Source organism: Aethalodelphis obliquidens, unplaced genomic scaffold (assembly GCF_003676395.1).
Source record: "Aethalodelphis obliquidens isolate GAN/ISIS:26980383/991018 unplaced genomic scaffold, ASM367639v1 scaffold57, whole genome shotgun sequence".
In the NCBI taxonomy this organism is placed as follows: domain Eukaryota; kingdom Metazoa; phylum Chordata; class Mammalia; order Artiodactyla; family Delphinidae; genus Aethalodelphis; species Aethalodelphis obliquidens.
The window spans coordinates 8,362,687-8,381,898 of record NW_020838001.1 but is presented as its reverse complement, the minus strand read 5'-3'; the positions used below and the strand labels follow the sequence as shown (position 1 = coordinate 8,381,898).

General features: G+C 41.9%; 1 protein-coding gene across 1 annotated transcript in view; it reads right to left on the bottom strand.

Annotated features, from left to right (window-relative positions):
* ZNF217 (zinc finger protein 217) overlaps nucleotides 1–6,499 on the bottom strand; it is a 39,373-nt gene extending 32,874 nt beyond the window's left edge. The window contains exon 1 of the mRNA XM_027086958.1: nucleotides 6,399–6,499. The gene's annotated coding sequence lies outside the window, so the exon portion shown is untranslated. The remainder of the gene's footprint in view (nucleotides 1–6,398) is intronic.
* Nucleotides 6,500–19,212: the final 12,713 nt, after the last annotated feature.

Here is a 19,212-nt window from a genome sequence, read left to right as displayed (position 1 = left end):
TGACTGCTGAGTGTCAACTCGGCAGGGGGCTCCACTTGTGTCTGGACTCATCTTTGGGTACACCTGGAACTCAGCTCCCCTGATGACCTTTACATCAGACCTGAAACCCAAGAGGTCCCGCACTTCGCTAAAAGCGCATTCAGAGTCTTTGAACTCACTTTTCTCTCCCTTTTGGATGAGATGCCTGGTGTAGTGAATGGTTTATATAGTTGGTTGGTTAGGAATTTTATTTTCTTTCATTTTTTGGTCTGAACCAGACTGTTAACTCCATCAAGAGTGGGGACTTGTCCAAACTCACACCCAGCAGAGCCTCCTGCATTTCTCTGCCTTGGGATGGGCTGGGTGGACTAAACCACTGACAGTTCAAAAAACTTCTATGCCAGAAACAGGGCCAGCTTGCCAAGAGGCTTAGCTGATAAGCTCTAACGTTGACTGAGTTCATGTGTGCTTTTCATTTGGTAACTCATTTAATCCACCTAACGACCCTGCGAGGCAGGGAGTATATTTTTCCATTTTTATAGACAAAGAACATGAGCACAAAGAGATTAAGTAGCTGGCAATAAGCAGCAGAACCAGGAGTCTAAATCCAGCACCTGCCTCTAGGGCCTCTGTCCTTACCTACAGATACACGACCTTCCTCATACCCGGGTCCCCTGCCTAGGTCTCCACCTCAGCTCCTCTCCCACCCTTTCCCCCTCCCTCACTGTCTTTCATCACAATGGCCTCCTTTCCTGTGCAGACACCGGCCAAGCCTCACCCCAACACCTCATGGTGTATCCCCAGGACCTTGAACCATGTCTGGCACATAATAGCTGCTCATTAAAATACTGGATGCAAAATGAGGGTGAATGCTGTGCGCCAGGTGCCTGCCATCTACTATCACATTACATTCTCCTAGTAATGGGCCCAGCGTTTTTCCCACATACCAGGGATACAGCTGTGAGGAAAGTGGACTCTGAGCTTGCAGAGCTGCCAATCCAGGAGAGATGCAGACGATCACATCTCTGTCACACTGAGCTCTTCACAATCTGCACTGATCTTTTCAAAAGTCAAATCTGATCACATCAGGGCCCTGCCCCAAACTCCCAACGTGTCTTAAAATAAAGACAAAATTTCTGGCAGGATCTGGTGGGCCCTGTGAAGACTTTGGACTTTATTCCAAAAGCGCTGGGATGCCAACGGGAAAAAAAATAGTAGTAAAACCGAAAGAACTATTGAATTTCAAGTGTTTCTTCCTTGAGAGATTATCTCCTGAAGGATCTCATCCTGGTTAAACAAAGAGGCCATAGCAAACATGAAGAAGTTACAGTCCTCTTGCTTCAAGCCCCCATTTTCCTCTCCTTCTGCCAAGGGTAGGATCACAGAATCACAGCAGTCACTGATCGCCGTGCCTGGCACCAGCTGTAATCTGATCAATCGTCACCCCTTGAGTTATTACTGCCTTTCCTTAAAAAAGAGGAAACTGAGGCTTAGAAGAGTTAAGTAGGCTAACTGAGGTCACACAGCTAACAGTTTGATTCCCTATCTTACAGACTAAAGCCAATGGGCAATTTGAACCCAACGTCAAACCTCAACTCTGTCACCTCTAAAAATCAACACTGGGGCTTCCCTGGTGGCGCAGTGGTTAAGAATCCGCCTGCCAATGCAGGGGACACGGGTTCGAGCTCTGCTCCGGGAAGATCCCACATGCCGCGGAGCAACTAAGCCCGCGAGCCACAACTACTGAGCCTGCGCACCTAGAGCCCGTGCTCTGCAACAAGAGAAGCCACCGCAGTGAGAAGCCCGCGCACCGCAACAAAGAGTAGACCCTGCCCACCGCCACTAGAGAAAGCCCCCGCGCAGCAACGAAGACCCAATGCAGCCAAAAATAAATTAAATAAATAAATTAAAAATAAATAAATAAAAATCAGCACTGATACACATTGCCTGACACCCTATTTCCTGAATATTCACCAGTCAGCCGTGTGTGGCTCCGGGGCAAAGTTGAAACCTCCTCACCCAATGTGCCTCCCCTCCCCCGCATTCTGGAACAGCCATATTTTACTCCATTGCCCTGGGGCTAGTCCCCTCCCATCTCAGTCACTCCCTGGCGTTCCTGGTGTCCCTGTGAACTCGGCCAGTCTTCCCCAACAGTCTGCGAATCTCCTTTGAAGGTAGGGGAGAAAGGTCATGCAAAGTATATCCCTACAGCAATTAGCAGAGTGCTTTTCACAGAGTTGGGAAGCAATATAGGTTTGTAAGATGAAAATATCCTAGACTAGGTCTCAAACATCCATGCCTTCCTTCACATTGCCTGTCAGAGCTCAGCAGCTAGCAAATCTTACAGATGCTATCCTCTCAAAATCTCTCAATGCACCCTTTCCTTCTTATTTCCACAGGCCTTGTTTCTTGTTTCATTCTGATCTGTGTATTAATCTCTTAACCCGTCCTCCTGTACCTGTTTTCTTCCTGACCCAGAATACTTTTCCCCGAACCCCACAAATAACCATCCTGCCACTGTCCCGTGCAAAAATCTCTAATTTTACCAAAAGAAGCCATACCTCCCTCTCTTAGGATGCAAAACTACGGCCCCAGCCAAGCTTTCAGCCAGATTCATTCCATAAATATTTATTTGGGAGCACTCCTCTGTCCCAGGCACTTGGCTAGATAGTAACTAAAGAATAAGATACAAAACAAATTGGATTCCTACCTTCATGGAGCTTACATTTTAATAGGAGAAATAGACATTAAACAAATTAAAACATAAATAAACAGAAAAGCATATAATTACAGTACCTACCCTGGAGAAATAATCACTCGGGTACTTAAAGAAGCATACACAAGGATGTTCATTGCAGCATTTTAAAACAGTGAAAAATTAGAAACAACCTATGTGTTCATAAAAAGGAAAATGGCCACATAAACTACAGTATATCCGAACTGAAGAATATAGACAGCAGTTGGAAAGAATGAAGCGGTGTGGCTAGATCACCAAGACATTGTGGAGTAAGAAAACAAGGCTGCAAAAACGTATGCCGTTTTTGTTTAAAAAGACACACACAGGGGCTTCCCTGGTGGCGCAGTGGTTGAGAGTCCGCCTGCCGATGCAGAGGACACGGGTTCGTGCCCCGGTCCGGGAAGATCCCACATGCCGCGGAGCAGCTGGGCCCGTGAGCCATGGCCGCTGAGCCTGCGCGTCTGGAGCCTGTGCTCCGCAACGGGAGAGGCCACAATGGTGAGAGGCCCGCGTCCGGCAAAAAAAAAAAAAAAAAGACACACACAATAATATATTTTCCAAAGTAAATACATGTATATGTATATAAAATTTATGTGTGTATATTATATATAAATATATTTACACATACATATATATGTATACATGTACACCTATATTTACATTAATACACACATACATGTTTGTGTGTACATATATGTATGTATACCTATGTATATATGTATGGGTATATTAATGTAAATAAATATATTTCCAAAGGAAATACATGTATATATTTATGTGTGTTATATATAAATATATTTACATATACATGTATACATATACATGTACACCTATATTTACATTAACATACACATACATGTTTGTGTATACATGTGTGTACGTATACGTGTGTGTATGTGTGTATATTAATGTAAATATATATGTACACACACATAAGAAATATATATATGCTGATCATTTCTCAATATATACGAATACTGAATCATTATACTGTACCACCTGAAACTAATATAATGTTATATGTCAGTTATATCTCAATAAATAAATAAGAAATATATATATGGAAATACACAAATAAAAGCTGGTTAATTCTCAAGTGTGGGCAAGGATCCAGGACAGTTTGGTGGTGGCTAAATACTTTAATTTCTTTACACGTAAAGCACACCCATATGCCTACTAAAAAGAAATTCCAAACTGCTGAATACACTGGGAGATAAAAAAAACAGAATAAAATGTTTAGTATCTCCATCTACTGCCTTCTGATAAACGTTTGATAAACCATTCTCTGCTTACCTGTCTCCTTGCTCTGCGACGGCTTCCTGTCCCACTGTCACTTTGAATCTCTCCAAATACATGTGCCATGTATGTGCAAAAGTCAATCTGTAGCCATCCTGCCCACTCCCCAAGGACCACTCCGAATGCCACCACCCTCTCTTTGTTCAGTCACTGTTTGCTCACCCCTGCTTTGTGACATCTGCTGGATTACGCTTAGCCCACCTGAATGAATCACACCTCCTTGAAGGGAAGGCCAGTTTCCTCCATGTCACAGTTGCTGGCACACAGGAAGTGTCTCAATATTTAGCTGTTCTATTTAATTAAATAAATATGCTCCCTGAATTCTTTCATTCACTCATGCATTTACTCTCTTACTCAACATTTATTAAGCACCTACTGTGTACCAGGCACTGTTCTAGGTGCTGGGAATGCCGCAGGAAAGCAAACCGATCAAAACGCCTATCCTCACAAAGTGAACATTTAATATTCTAGTGTGTTAAGTAAGTACTATGGAGAAAAATAAGGGGAGCGAAGGGGTCAGGAAACGGAACGGGTAGGTGTGGGAGGCGGGGGGATATTAAATAGGCTAGTCCAGGCCTTCCCTGGCAGACCAGTGGTTAAGACCGCGCTTCCTCTGCAGGGGGTGCGGGTTCGATACCTGGTCAGGGAAGTTCCGCATGCCAAGAAGTGGCCAAAAGCAAAAAAAAAAAAGTCTACTGCAGGTTGACTTCATAGGTGGAGACGTCTGAGTAAAGATCTGAATAGGGTTGCAGTGGGAGCCATGTGGGGTTCTGGGGAAAGAGGCTAAAAGGTTGGCCTGCAAAGACCTTGAAGTGTGTATCCAGTGACTCAAGGAACTACCAGGCAGCTAGCATGGTGGCCTGAGTGGCTGGCGTGAAGTAAGAAGAGACAACTCAGAAAATGAGAATGGAGGGTATGCATATAAATTGCCTGGGGCCTTTGGGACTCTGTAAAGATAGGATTTTTATCTGAATGAGCCTGAGGGCCACTGAATGGTTTGAGCAGAGGAATGATGACCTGGCTGGGGTATTAAGAGGCTTATTAAAAAAAAAAAAAAAAAAAAGAGGCTTATTAAACAGATGATAAAATTAAGAGCACTTCTAAAGTAGTAAAGCAGGTAGTCTCCTTTGCTGAAATCACTCAGATATTTAACTGTGTTCATATTTTCAGGCTACGTTTACAATAACAACAACAATAACGAGGACAATAGCAATAGAAGAGATAAAAAGGATAAGAAGGGAGAAATAAAATAATTTATTGAGCCCCTGCTATGTGCCAGAGTCTTGACTCCACATCTAATGTATCCAATCAAGCTGTTACTTAGTTCTGATAACCTATCTATACTTATGTAAATATACAGAAATGTAAATGTATATATAAATTAAGTATATTTAAATTCATTTGCCAGATGAGGAAACTACAGCCATCAGAGGTTAACTTGCTTTCTGACTTACTAACTTCTCTGACTTCCTTGAGGTGCTACAACAAAACTAAAGTGGGGCTTCCCTGGGGGCGCAGTGGTTGAGAGTCCGCCTGCCGATGCAGGGGACGCGGGTTTGTGCCCCGGTCCGGGAAGATCCCACGTGCCGCGGGCGTCTGGGCCCGTGAGCCATGGCCGCTGAGCCTGCGTGTCCGGAGCCTGTGCTCCACAATGGGAGAGGCCGCGACAGCGAGAGGCCTGCGTACCGCAAAAAATAAAAAATAAAAAAAAATGAAGTGAAATTCTCGCCCCGTCTAATTCCAAACCCCATGCTGCCACATGCCATTCTTTTTCACCCTAAGTTGTTTACCTTGGCCTTAGGAGGCTAGAGGGTAATAATAGGGATCATTGATTAAGTACTTATTATAGGCCAAGCACACTGTATGCACCATTACTGGATACCCAGGCAGAGTCAGTACCTTCTTCGCCCAGATTAGAAAGCTGCAACTCCGAGCAGTCACATGGATAGTGGTTAAAGGGCTGAGCTCATAAAACTGGGTTCAAACCAAGACTCTGGACTACCCAGCTGTGCCGCCTTTGCCACCTCACTTAAGCTCTCTTTGCCTCTGTTCTCCCCATTTTACAGATGGAGGTAAGAATACTCACTGACAAGTGTATCTAAGAGGAATAAATAAATCCTCACCTGTAAAATGTTTTGCAGAGAATTTGGCACATGGTAAACATTTAATTAAGACACACTATTATAATGAAGATTATTGCCCACGGTCACAGAAACTCACCCACTGCAGGACCCTGCCAGGGTATTTATTCATGGGTTGGAGAAGAGAAGTGTGTTTATAGAGGTGAGAGATTTGTCCTCTCCAGAACTGAGTCACTTTCAATCATCTGAGCGCCCACCCAATGTAGACTAAGTACGTGGAATTCCCTGGAAAAAAAGATACATACCTCAATCTGGGTGATCCTCCAGGAAGTTCGGAGACAACCCACCTTTCAGTGTTCCTTGGGCATCTTCTCCAAACTGAAGGTCAAGCAAGGCCTGAGCGACCCCTGAAGGAGGAGGGCAGAGGTGAGTGGCAGCAGGAAAGGATGTGGAACAGAAGAATCTCCTGACTTTAGGTGTGCCCTCTCAAGCCACGCCCTCCAATAGAATATTGGGATTTGGGAGAAGTGCTGGAGAGGAGATTAAGGTCTGAACCATACCCTTGACAGGCATAGAGTGACCAAAAAAATCCCTGGGTCTAGACTAAAGATCAGAGAGTTGCCCTAAATTTCTGGAGCATAGTTAATCCCAAACCAGCTACTTCACCACTTCACTTGCAGCAGCTCCCAACACTAACACAGCAAGTTTTCCCAGAAACCGGAACTGAATAAAATACAGTCTCCAGAGGCTTCCTGGATCCAAATCCTGACTCCACTGCTCAGCTGCTGGGGGACATCAGCCCGATGATTTAGCCTCTCTACCTCACCTGTAAAATGGGAATGATAGTCCCCAATGCATCAGGCGCCTTTAAGGGTTAAATGGGCTGATGGTGATGAGACCTTAAAAACCTTAAAACTGACTCAGTAAATGTCAGCCAAAACGACATTAGCCATCCGTCTCCCCGTCCTAAATCAGCCCTTCTACTTAACTAATCTCCTTGGCCTCTCTGACAACTTTTTTTCAAACGTCGTTAGCACATTTTGTTGACATATTTTTACAAATACCAAGCCTGCATGTCCTCTTAAAAATATTTTAAGAGATTATGTTTTGTTCCCACTTGCTTTGAGGAACAGCTTCAGTGCCGTTGAGTGGGATGAAAACAGTATAAAAGCAAATGAGGATAATAGGACCATCTTTCCTGAACTTTAAAAAAAAAAAAAAAGAAAAAGAAAAGAAAAAGCAAAGAATTAAAGATTCAGATCCTGGGCTTTTAAAGACCATCTTGCTAAGTATTTTCTTACCAAGTTCCTTCTTTTTTTTTTTCCTCACCCATAAACACAACAGTAACGAGATAGTTTTTCTTTCTCTCTACTTTCAAAAAAAAAAAAAAAAAAACCAAAAACTCTGTCACATAAATTTCTCCAAACAGATACAATTGAATTTGCTATGATTTGTAACTATGTCCTTTAAAGAAAAGAAGTCTATGAACAGAAATAAACAGTTTCTGAAGCAGTTGTATCTGAAGTCAAGGAATTAGAACAACAACGTGTCCCCAAGGAAACAAAATAGAATTTGGACTCCAAGCTAAAATGGCTCTGCCTTAATCCTCTGTTACCCGGTACCATGGGGCTGCGTTTACAGGAAACGCCTGCCACCAGAAGTTTTCTGCTAGTTTTCAACCCGCTTTCAATCGTATTTTTGCATCATCAACTCAGCCATATGGAAACAAATAAAGCACTCAGCTTAAAAAAAAAAAAATCGTAGAGGGAAGAGATTGCTGACCTGTTCATTTCTACCTTCTCCAGGATGGGTAGAGAGGCAAGAAGAAATGCAGGCTCCCCTCCCCCTCCACGACTGGGCTTCCCGGCTGGGTGGAAACTATCTCATTACCACATTTTCAACAAGCAGACCGGTTTCCTTGTTTAATCAAAGTTAGTTTGTGGTTGTTTGCGCTTGCCAGGTTTTTATGGCTATAGAAAATGTGTATTTATTTATTTTGAGATGGCTATGACCATATGACACATGAGCTAGCCTTAGCCAATGATTTATAAGAGCTCTGAAAAGCACTGCCTTTAAACATTTTAATAGAGGCTCTCTCATCCTTTGTAAGTGGAAGTGTAAATTGGTACAGTCCTTTTGTAAACAACTCAGTGAGACAAGTCAAGGGCCTTACAAATGTTCATACATTTAGGTGCAGCAATAACACTCCTGAAATCAATCCCAAGGAAATAACTCTAATCAAGGAAAAGGTGTTATGAACAAAGACATTCATGGCAACAAGACTTAATATAAGGGGAAGAAAAACACACACCCCCCCTCTCTCTCCACATACATGTGGAAACACACAGAGGAATGGCTAATCATCCAAATTATGCCCCACTTTTGCATGTAGCCATTTTGAAATTAGAAAGTTTTGAAAAAATAATGCCATTGGGCAATAGTTAAAATAGCAAATGGAAAAAAATCAAGATGCAAAATCATATTTTTAATAAGCTATGTCTTTTTATTAGTAAGCAAAAAGAGAGCATCTAAGAATATGTAAAACTGTTGCAATTGGTTTTCTTATCGCGGAAATTTTAGTACGGACTGCGCATCATGTGATACCGAGGGCTTATTGTTCATTCGTTTGCTGTGATAATGGCATTTTGAGTTACTAGTAAAAATTGACATATTTTTTAGAGATATATATTGCAGAGTATAGGAGATGAATGGCCTGGTATGTTGGAGTTTATAATATTTAGCAAACTTTAAAAAGGAGAGAATTGAAGCAAATGTGTTTTACATCTTGAAACTGCAGAACTGAGGTTGGGCATGGGGGCTTCACTATTCTCTCTATTCTTATGTTCATTTCAAAATTTCTATTAAAATTTTTTAAATGGTTGTTTTTGATCATGGGATATGCATGACCTTTTTCTACCTCCTATTTTTCTTGAAATATTTTCTCTTATATGCCTGTATTACCTTTGAAATAAAACAAATTAACATTTATTTTACCAAAAAGAAATTTAAGAGTTGACAGTCCCATGAGATGTCTTTATTGCTATGTAATAGTAATGAATCCTCAGAATGCTCTGATAAGCCTAGGTAGCTTAAAATGTGAGCTCATAAATGGTCCAAATCCTCTCTGTGGGTTGCACCACTGTCTGAGACGATGCTGTAAATATGATCAGCTGATAACAAGGCCAGCTGCAGCAAACCATTTTAAAGATTAGGAACCATTTAAAAACACACACACACATACCACCTCCTGCCTCTTAAGTGTTAAGTGGTGAGATACTCTGGTTTTATTTCCAAAGTTTCATGCAATAATCATGTAAGCAGCAAACAGCGCAGAGATCCACATACCGCCAAGCTGACTCAGAAGGAAGGGTTCCACATTCCTTAATTAGCAGCATCAGAAAAGCACCACTTCCTGCAGTGGAGTTTCCCATTTCGCCAAGCTACTCTTGGCTCAACACACCCCACAAGTTCACGGGGAGGATTTCCATAAAGTCTGGAAACATAGATAGTGTTATTTCATTTATTTTATTTATTTATTTATTTATTTTTATTTTTTATTTTTTGCAGTATGCAGGCCTCTCACTGTTGTGGCCTCTCCCGTTGCGGAGCACAGGCTCCAGACGCGCAGGCTCGACGGCCATGGCTCACGGGCCCAGCCGCTCCGTGGCATGTGGGATCTTCCCGGACCGGGGCACGAACCCGTGTCCCCTGCATCGGCAGGCGGACTCTCAACCACTGCGCCACCAGGGAAGCCCTCATTTACTTTATTAATTTACTTTACTGTTTTTTTGTTTTGTTTTATTCGATTATACCATTCTATTAGTCTATTCTGTTGTATTCTAATTTTTTGCAGATTGAAGAGTTTCATGATGATATTATGCATTTCCTTCTTTGTTTCCAGACTTCACAGACACCCTGTAAATATTGAGATCAAAGTTGGGAGCAGAATAGATGAACAATACACCAACTTGAAAATACAGTTCTCTTGGTTATTAATAGTCCAAAGATTCGAAGTACTGGGCCAGAAGTTTCTTTTTTACTACCATTTACTTAAATTAAGTTTCTGGTTTGTATTAAAATTCTCTAGCAGGTCTCTTATAGGGAGCAAGAGTCTGAGGGAGGCTTCCAAACAAGATTACACAGTTTTCCAAGGTGATATATTTGATCATCTTCGAAAAGGCAGGGGCATCACTGTTGCAACCTTAATTGAAATGTCAAATTCTCTGGAAACAGTCTCCTTGTAAATGCTGGACTTAACCATTGTCACCATTATTTGCTTTGAACTTCAGAGGTTTTGAAAAAATGTAAAATAACCCAAATAATTGACAGATAATTGACAGATTTGACAGGCACTTAAAAACTATTTGGAAAACATTATTTTGCAGTTTGAGGGATCCTAAATCTGCTCTATGACACAATATTCCATTTTTCTACTTCAGAGTTCTCTTCCTTAATCTATGTCTTTTCAAAGACTCCTTCTTTTAGCCCATCAGGTTGATAGATTTATATTTAGTTTTTAATTAAGTATCTTAGCTGTAAATAAGAAGACGTAAGAAAAGCTCATAGCCTTAGACTACAAGATAAAGCAGGTGTCTGCCTTAGTGGCAAACCTGCCTTCTTAGGGGTCTAAGAGGGAGCAAAGAAGGCCTACTTAGGAATTTTATTTCTTCTGAAGACATCCTCTGGCATTTGAGAATGTCTGAGGCTGTTTAGTGGGTAAACTAACCTTTGATTGGGTCTCTTAAGAATGAAAGCCTTTCCTTCTGACCCCAGAGAGTAATGAATTACTTCTAATACTACATGATAAATTATGATGAAAACTATTTTTTTTTTAATTCATGTGCTTTAAATAACAATGATGTCAAGTAGAGTTGAGAGCCAAGGGCACTGGATAAAATTAAACAGACTTTGGGCTTTTGCTGTTCTTGGATCATATAAGAGCTACAGTTTGACTCTATCCCTGACTCAGTTTCCCTGCTTATATCACAAGACACTAGGAGGGTGCAGGAAAAGTGCCCCATGACCATGATACTGTCTTTTTTTGGCCGTACTATGCAGCACGCGTAACTTCCCCCAACAGGGATCGAACCTGTGCCCCCTGCAGTGGAAGTGCGAAGTCTTAACCACTGGACCACCAGGGAAGTCCAATATTGCCTTTTTGGAGACATCAAGATGTCATAGATATTTCATCTTGAAAATAACCATTTATAAACATAGTAGTTGGACTTCCCTGGTGGCGCAGTGGTTAAGAATCCGCCTGCCAATGCAGGGGGCACGGGTTTGAGCCCTGGTTCAGGAAGATCCCACATGCTGCAGAGCAACTAAGCCCATGCGCCACAACTACTGGGCCTATGCTCTAGAGCCTGCGAGCCACAACTACTGAGCCCTCATGCCACAACTACTGAAGCCTGCGCTCCTAGAGCCCACGCTGCGTGACAAGAGAAGCCACCGCAATGAGAAGCCCACGCACCGCAACAAAGAGTAGCCCCCGCTCGCCACAACTAGAGAAAAGCCCGCGCACAGCAACGAAGACCCAACGCAGCGAAAGATAAAAATAAATACATAAATCATTTTTTAAAAATAAATAAATAAATAAAATAAACATAGTACTTTGGGGACTTCGCTGGTGATCCAGTGGTTGAGATTCTGCACTTCCAATGCAGGGGGCACAGGTTCAATCCCTGGTCGGGGAACTAGGATTCCCGCATGCTGTAAGGCACAGCCAAAAAAAAAACCAAACAAAGAAAACAGTATTTTGTAAGAGAATCCTGAACCCAAGAAGCTGTCTCCTTTCACCCTCAAAGAAATCAAGACTGAAATAGAACTGTTCTCATAAACATTTTAGGGATATTATTTACATCTGAGTTTTTGCTTGTGGAAAAAGGTATCTGAATTCACTCTCAAGTTTTGTCTCTTTCCATCTCTGTGTGTGCCCTCCTCTTTACTTCTCCAAGTTATGAAAGATTTTATGTGTTTCTGAGTTTTCAAGTATGCAGCTAAATACTGTAAATTCATCAGAGAAATACTGGAGTTTCAACCTGTAATAATTCAAAACTTCTTTGAACAACAGGCACCCACCATTCATGTATATTCTATTGTATTCTGGTCACATAGAATCCAGTGTGACTGGTGCCCACCTGGAGTTGTTCGATGGGCTGAAATAATCTTAGCAAACTTGCAATGGTTTGGGTACAACCACTGCTCCTTGTCATTTAGCTGGGCCTGCTGCTGGTGCCACCATCTGTTAGATAGCGACTCAAGAGACCTCCTGGACTTGTTGATATTTCTTCGCCTTATCGGTGCATCATAAGTTGGAGTATTTCCTTAGTCATAGAGACTGGCCGTTTATTGGGATGTTTGCAGTAGGAACTACAGTTGAAGATAACAAAATTAAACATGAATGTGAAAAAATTATATATTCTTTCTTCTTGAGGGCTTAAGATTGGTTTTGCTATTTTCTGATTCTTACTATTAGTTGTTTTTAGGAGTAGAGATCTGATATTTTTTTTTTTTTTTACTCTTTCCTATGACGTTTGAATGTTTAAGTTTTTTGAAAATATTTACATTTTCTGACCAGCTAGCATAATATCTTCTATGGTTCCTAAGATGAAGAAAATAAGAGAAAACTAGAGAGATTTGGCAAGCAAGTACGTAATAATCTGGCAAAGAAATTCTTGAGCGAGAGTATATGGGTTTGAATTTACTGGAACATTTGAAAGCAATTAAAATGTATTTTCCCCCTCAAACTTATTTTTGTCCTTTTTACTTTAAGCACACACAGGCATACAACTGAAAAATAACATTGCAATATAAATGAATCATTAAGCTGATCGAGCCACGAAGCTACCGCCAGGGATCTTTATAGACTAGTAGATGGAGTGTCTGTAATCCATTCTCAGGCTTTTTGTAGGTGTCAAGACCAACTCTTTAAGAAAAGCTGACCAGATCCTCAATATTCAAGTTGAATTTCTATTTACTGACTGATACAGAATATCCTGCATAGTGTTAAAAATACCGACTTCCAAATAGTTGCTGAAATGTTATCTATATGGTTAAAGTATGCATAATATATGTTGAACAGATGTAAATAGGATACAGCAGAGGCCACAGTAGATGAATCAGAATTATTCAGGATAAGTCCACAGTAAGCAGAAGAATACTGTTATTAGGTCTGTGCACCTGCCATATTTTAATTATAAGAGTTTACACATGTTACGGTATCACTGAGGAAAGACCAGAGGATACATTCTAGATACAATATAGAATGCGTAAGAGACACTTTTTAATGTTTATGATTAGAAGGACTTACTGTTCACTACAGAAAATTTGAAAACTGAAGAAAACACCATAAACCCAACGCATGACCCTCAGAAACAACCATGGTTCCAACATTGGTATGTTTCCTGGCAGCTTTTTAAAAATGACACAGTACTTGGTTCTATTCTGCTTTTCTTCACCTGATCCTTTACAACGATGATTTTTCTCATGTGTTAAAAACGTTAGCTTCTTAAATCATGCCTTGTTTTCTTTCTCATATAAATATTTATAAAACACAAATGCTGTACACACTCCTCCACCACACCCCTGCCCCCAGCTCCTTTTGGTCTTTCGGTCAGCAGAATGGTGCAGAATATCTCCGAAAAGTGAAACAGAAAAGAAAGAAAAAAGAAAAAGGTTTCACTGACAGCTGAATTAAAACCATAATAGGTAAAGACCATCATACCACTGAAACTCTTTTTTCCCTTTGTATCTTAAGATATTTCAGAGCAAACTATCCAGGAATAAAGACCACAAAAGAGGTATTCACATTGTAAAGGAGAACCAAATTGACAGGGTAATTATCTCCTTTGAAAAATCTTCACCCTGGTCATAGTGGAGACCTCTAGGGAGGGGACCTGGGAAGGGGTGGGGGTGGGGGGAGCATAGTGGGCAGGGGCTAGGCTTTTTCTCTGTGTCCCCTTTGTACCTCTGGAATTTGATATGAGAGGCAGGTATTAGCATGGTAGAAAAATACGACCGTAGGTTTTTTTTAAAGTCCAGCAAAACATATGGCTGTATTACAATCTTAAGGGACCAAGCTCCTTAAATAAAAGCACACCATCTCTGCTTCTCAGTACCTAAGGTTCTTAACCACTGCTCCCTTTCCTCACTTTCCACTTCAGAATCAAACTTCATTTGGGGAGGGGTGGTGCACAGTAACTACAAATAGGACACCTGTTCCATCCTGTCCGCGAGTAAATTGTCAGAGCAGCCTTGACAACGCCCCCAAAGCTAGATTATCTAATTATATAAAATACAAACACGTAAAGATGGTTATAAAATGAATCTTTAGAGCATTTGTATTTGTTTCTACTCTAAGCGTTTTCAGCATTTCTCCAGCACGTCGGACCTGGAAGACGGTGAATCCCTTCCTGGAAGGCAAACGGATGTCGGATTTGCTGGCGTCCACAGTGTGAGATGCTGTCTGTCGTGGGCGCCTCGCGCCAGCAGGGCATCTGCCTGTGATGCGCTTTCCCTGTTCCTGCCTGCTCCTCCACCGGGGGTATGAGTAATTTAGACAAGTTTTGAAGCTTTAAATCCATTCCCTTCCTGAGTCAGTGTGGACTTTGCCCAGTCTATTTCCTTGAAATACTTCCACCACACACGGACGAGCAATCGCATGGGAGAGCAGTTTCTTCTGGAGCCCAAAGTGGATCAGATGTGCTCACACGGAGGTACAAAGATGCGCAGTTCGGGCTTCCCTGGTGGCGCAGTGGTTACGAATCTGCCTGCCAATGCAGGGGACACGGGTTCGATCCCTGGTCCGGGAAGATGCCACATGCGGCGGAGCAACTAAGCCCCTGCGAGCCACAGCGACTGAGCCCACGGGCCTAGAGCCCATGCTCCGCAGCAAGAGAAGCCACCGCATTGAGAAACCCGCGCACCACAACGAAGAGTAGCCCCCGCTCTCCCCAACTAGAGAAAGCCCATGCGCAGCGCAGCAACAAAGACCCAACGCAGCCAAAAATAAAAATTAATTTTAAAAAAATGTACAGTTTGAGCTTTTCTTGCAAAATGAGGACGAGTGATTCCAGCTTAATTCACAGTATTAAACGAGGCAAGATTTGTGATTTGATATATAGCGTGAGAATCCGCTATGGGGCCCCTCTCCTTTTTTGTTTTTTTTCTATTCTATTTCAATGTGAGCCTCTGTCTGGCTTGGAGCGCTAGCCAGGGACACACGTAGTGATGAGCCCACAGCTTGAGCAGGGCAGACTCCTGAGACCAGAGTAGTCACGGAATCAGCCCCGATCTAACACAGACGTGAGTGACAAAAAGTTTGATTGTGTAATTTTCTCGGTAAGATGACCTGAGGCTAGTGTCTTGTTTGCCTTCTACATTCTAGAAAATGTTTCTAATGGGTTTTGGATTCTTCCACACTAAGCATTTTTTTTTTCTTTCTTCTGCTTGTTAATGGGGCCTGAACTGTGGTGCCTTATAAGATTGTAGTCTGAGAACCTGCGGTGAAAGTTGGGATTTTTCTCTTCCTCCTCTTTTTTTCCCCCACTGCTTTAAAAAACAAGATAAGCCTGTATGCAAATAGAGTCCACGGTAACCACAGTAACATTCTCAACCTTATTTATTGAATTGCAGAGTCTTCCTTCGCCGATTAAGCTCTATTTGCATACCTTCAACATTAGAAACATTTATTCCAGTAATGAGCCATTGGAGACATCCTCAGGGTTTATAGCTCTTTAGCTGGATTCTACAGTACTAAGGCCGGAAAAATGGGTGTCTTCTGCGTTACAACTTCAGGATTTTTTTTGTACAGAGAGAGACAGAAAGAGAGTTTTTTGTTGTTTGGTTTTTTTAATTCTAAAACTGAAATATGCCCAAATGAATTAAAGATAATATTTGAAACATACTTCATTATTTATTTCATACACTAAAGAAATATACTGTATAACCTTCTCATTCTGTATGAGATAAAGAAGTTGCTATTCTCTTCTTGTCTGAATAGAACTAGTCTTGTAAAGAAGGGTAATAGCTTTATATTTTGAATATTTTTTCCAGCTCGATTGAGGTATAATTGACACATAACATTATGTAAGTTTAAACTGCACGTGTTAATTTGATACATTATATTTTGCATTTTCAAATCAAAAAAAAAAAAGGAAAGAAAGAGAGAAAAAGACAACCTCAATGCTTTTCTCAGAAAGAACAGGAAGCCTGAAGAAGGAAGTATGTGACAGTTTATTTTTCAACAAGTACACGTTATCGAGTGAATGAGATTCCTCTGGAAGCTATAAAAATGAAGATTGGAGGATGGCTGTGTTCAGATAGCCCAAAAGGCTCCTCAATATTTAGAACTATTTTTTTTGTAGCTAACTTACTAATGAACGTCAATTACTGCACTTTTCCAAAAGGAAACACTGAGTCATTCATGAAATGATCTAAGATTTCGAAACTTGCTTACACCATTTTTTTTTCTCCTCCTTTCCCACCTTGCCAAAAGCAGGCTCAGAAAAGCCAACCAGTAACCGTGGCCTAAATCCAGAGAGCTGGCACCCAATTAGCTCAACACTGCAGTAATTTCACAAAGGCCCCTGCTGCCTGGAAGGGTTACTGTCCCACCAGAATGGCAGGCTCGGAAGTGCCTCCCCAGCCCCCCTGGGTCCAGCGTGGAGGGGTCTCTGTCCGCCCTGCTCTGGAGGGCCTGTGATTAACACATTCTGGCACAGTCATTATTTGGCCATACCCTGGCCTGTTTCCAAGTTTCACGTGGAACAGCAGATGGGCGTGGGCCCACAGATAGGCAGGCCCGTGTTCCTAGGAGGCATTACATATTTATGGCCAGAGCCCTAAGAATTTGGCCAGAGATGGGGTACAGGATGAGAATGTGTTTGGCGAGGAAATACTGACTTCTCGATCCATTTATCAAGACTGCTTAAGCTTAGGCCATTAACGGGTGTCCAGAAACAGTCAGCAAATGTTCCGAGTCAGGAATAAACTGTGAGAGAGGCGGCTTTAACCTCGGGACAGCTGAGGAAGCGTATTTCTAGGTACCTGTTTTTTTGTTGTTGTTGTTGTTTTTATAAATTTATTTATTTATTTTTGGCTGCATTGGATCTTTGTTACTGTGCGCAGGTTTTCTCTAGTTGCGGGGAGAGGGGGCTACTCTTCGTTGCGGTGCGCGGGCTTCTCATTGCGGTGGTTTCTCTTGTTGTGGAGCACGGGCTCTAGGTGCACAGGCTTCAGTAGCTGTGGCACGGTAGCTGCGGGCTCAGTAGTTGTGGTTCGCAGGCTCAGTAGTTGTGGCGCACAGGCTTACTTGCTCCGCGGCATGTGGGATCTTCCCAGACCAGGGCTTGAACCCGGAACCCCTGCATTGGCAGGCGGATTCTCAACCACCGCGCCACCAGCGGAGCCCTAGGTACCTATTTTTAAAAACATGGCTTTAGATAAATCTGCAAAGAATTTAACCACCCAGGTTTCTGAACAGGCTCTGGGAAAGCAGCTCATTTCATCTTTACAAACAACTGTATAGTCCATGTAGGTAAGTAACGCAGACAAGGAAATAATGTTTTGATCCAAACAATACAGAAAAGCTTGGAATTGTGCCTCAGGAACAGCATGTTTGCATTGTACTACTGAAAGGATCTCACAGACACATTATCTTAATATGACTCGGCAAGGGAGAAAGAGGAAGTGTGTGGTCCCATTTCACAGATTAGGAAACCGTGGTTCCGAGAGACCTTGACCTTCCTAAGGTCACAAAGTTAGTCAGTTGCACAGCTCAAACTTAAATCCAGGACTTCTGGCAAAGAGTACTGGCCTTCCCACAGCACACCCTGTCCCTTGTAACCTGAGTCTGCATGTTCCTTCTGTATATCCAGACTCTGTCAGCTCCTGTGCTTGTTGCTTTTACATTAAGCCTGTGCTTTTCAACTCCTAGAATTCCCAAGGGATATTCTTGTTTCTCCTCCCTACTTTGAAGATCCTGGTCCTTTTTCACAAAGGGGGATGAACCTATTTGAGAAGGAAGTGGTCTCCATTCTGGTATTCGTGTAGAATGGCTTCCTCTTTTTCTCCTTGACTTTATTTTGGTCTTATTTTATCCCAACGTCTAAAAAAAATTCCAGATTCTGCACTACATGTGAGGGATTTTTTAAAAACCCGTTCTCATCCACTAAGATGTTATTAATAATCACCAGTAATTTTTAATTTCCTCTGTGTATGTGTGTTTATTTTTCACATTTTTTTAACAGTGATTTTTTTGTTGTTGTTGTTATTTAGGGAAAAAAATTAGTTTTAAAAACTATCTTATCGTTTTTGTGTAACTCACATGTTGTAATTCTCATAATGGATGTTTATTGCTAACACCAGTAGAAAAAACAATTGCAGAGTTTCATGACAAACCATTAAATAGTTGTTTGGGTATCACTTATTTCGAATATGCCCGGTAAGCACTGGTTAAAAATTGATGGTTCAGGAGCAATCTTTCTCAAGTGATTTTTGTAAAATACCTAGAAGACCTTGAACATTCTGTTACAGAGTTTTACAATCACCGGGAGAAGGACGAGGGTGGTGTTCCTGAGGAATATTGCTTTATTACTCAGCTAAAAAGTCCCTTTGGCTCTAAAAGTCCCTCCTCCCTGGTGCCACAGGCTGGGAGAAATCAGCATTTTCTCTTCTTCACTGGCATTTTTACTATGCAGAAGAGCTGTCTTCTGTGAAGGATTCCATTTTCAAAATAGATAAAAGAAAACTTTGTTCTTTCAGTAAATGACTTTCCCCCAGTGGCTCCAGCCCCCTCCCTCCTGAGCAGACTCTTATTTGCTGAGCTGTAGCCGTTGGGGGGAGGGGGGTTATCACCAACGCACAACGCAATAATGGCAAACATTTTTATATCTTGCTCACTACGTCTCAAAGTGCTATTCCAAGCGTTTTATATCTCTTCACTCAGTGAATCCTTACTACAGCTCTGTAGGGCAGATGCCATTTTACAGAGGAGGAAAAAGGCACAGAAATGTTAACTCACCTGCCCGAGATTGCACAGCTAGGCGCCATGCTCAGACCCATTATTCTTTGCTGCCTCCAGACATTAATGCAGCCTGCAAACCTTCAATGAAGCTAGCT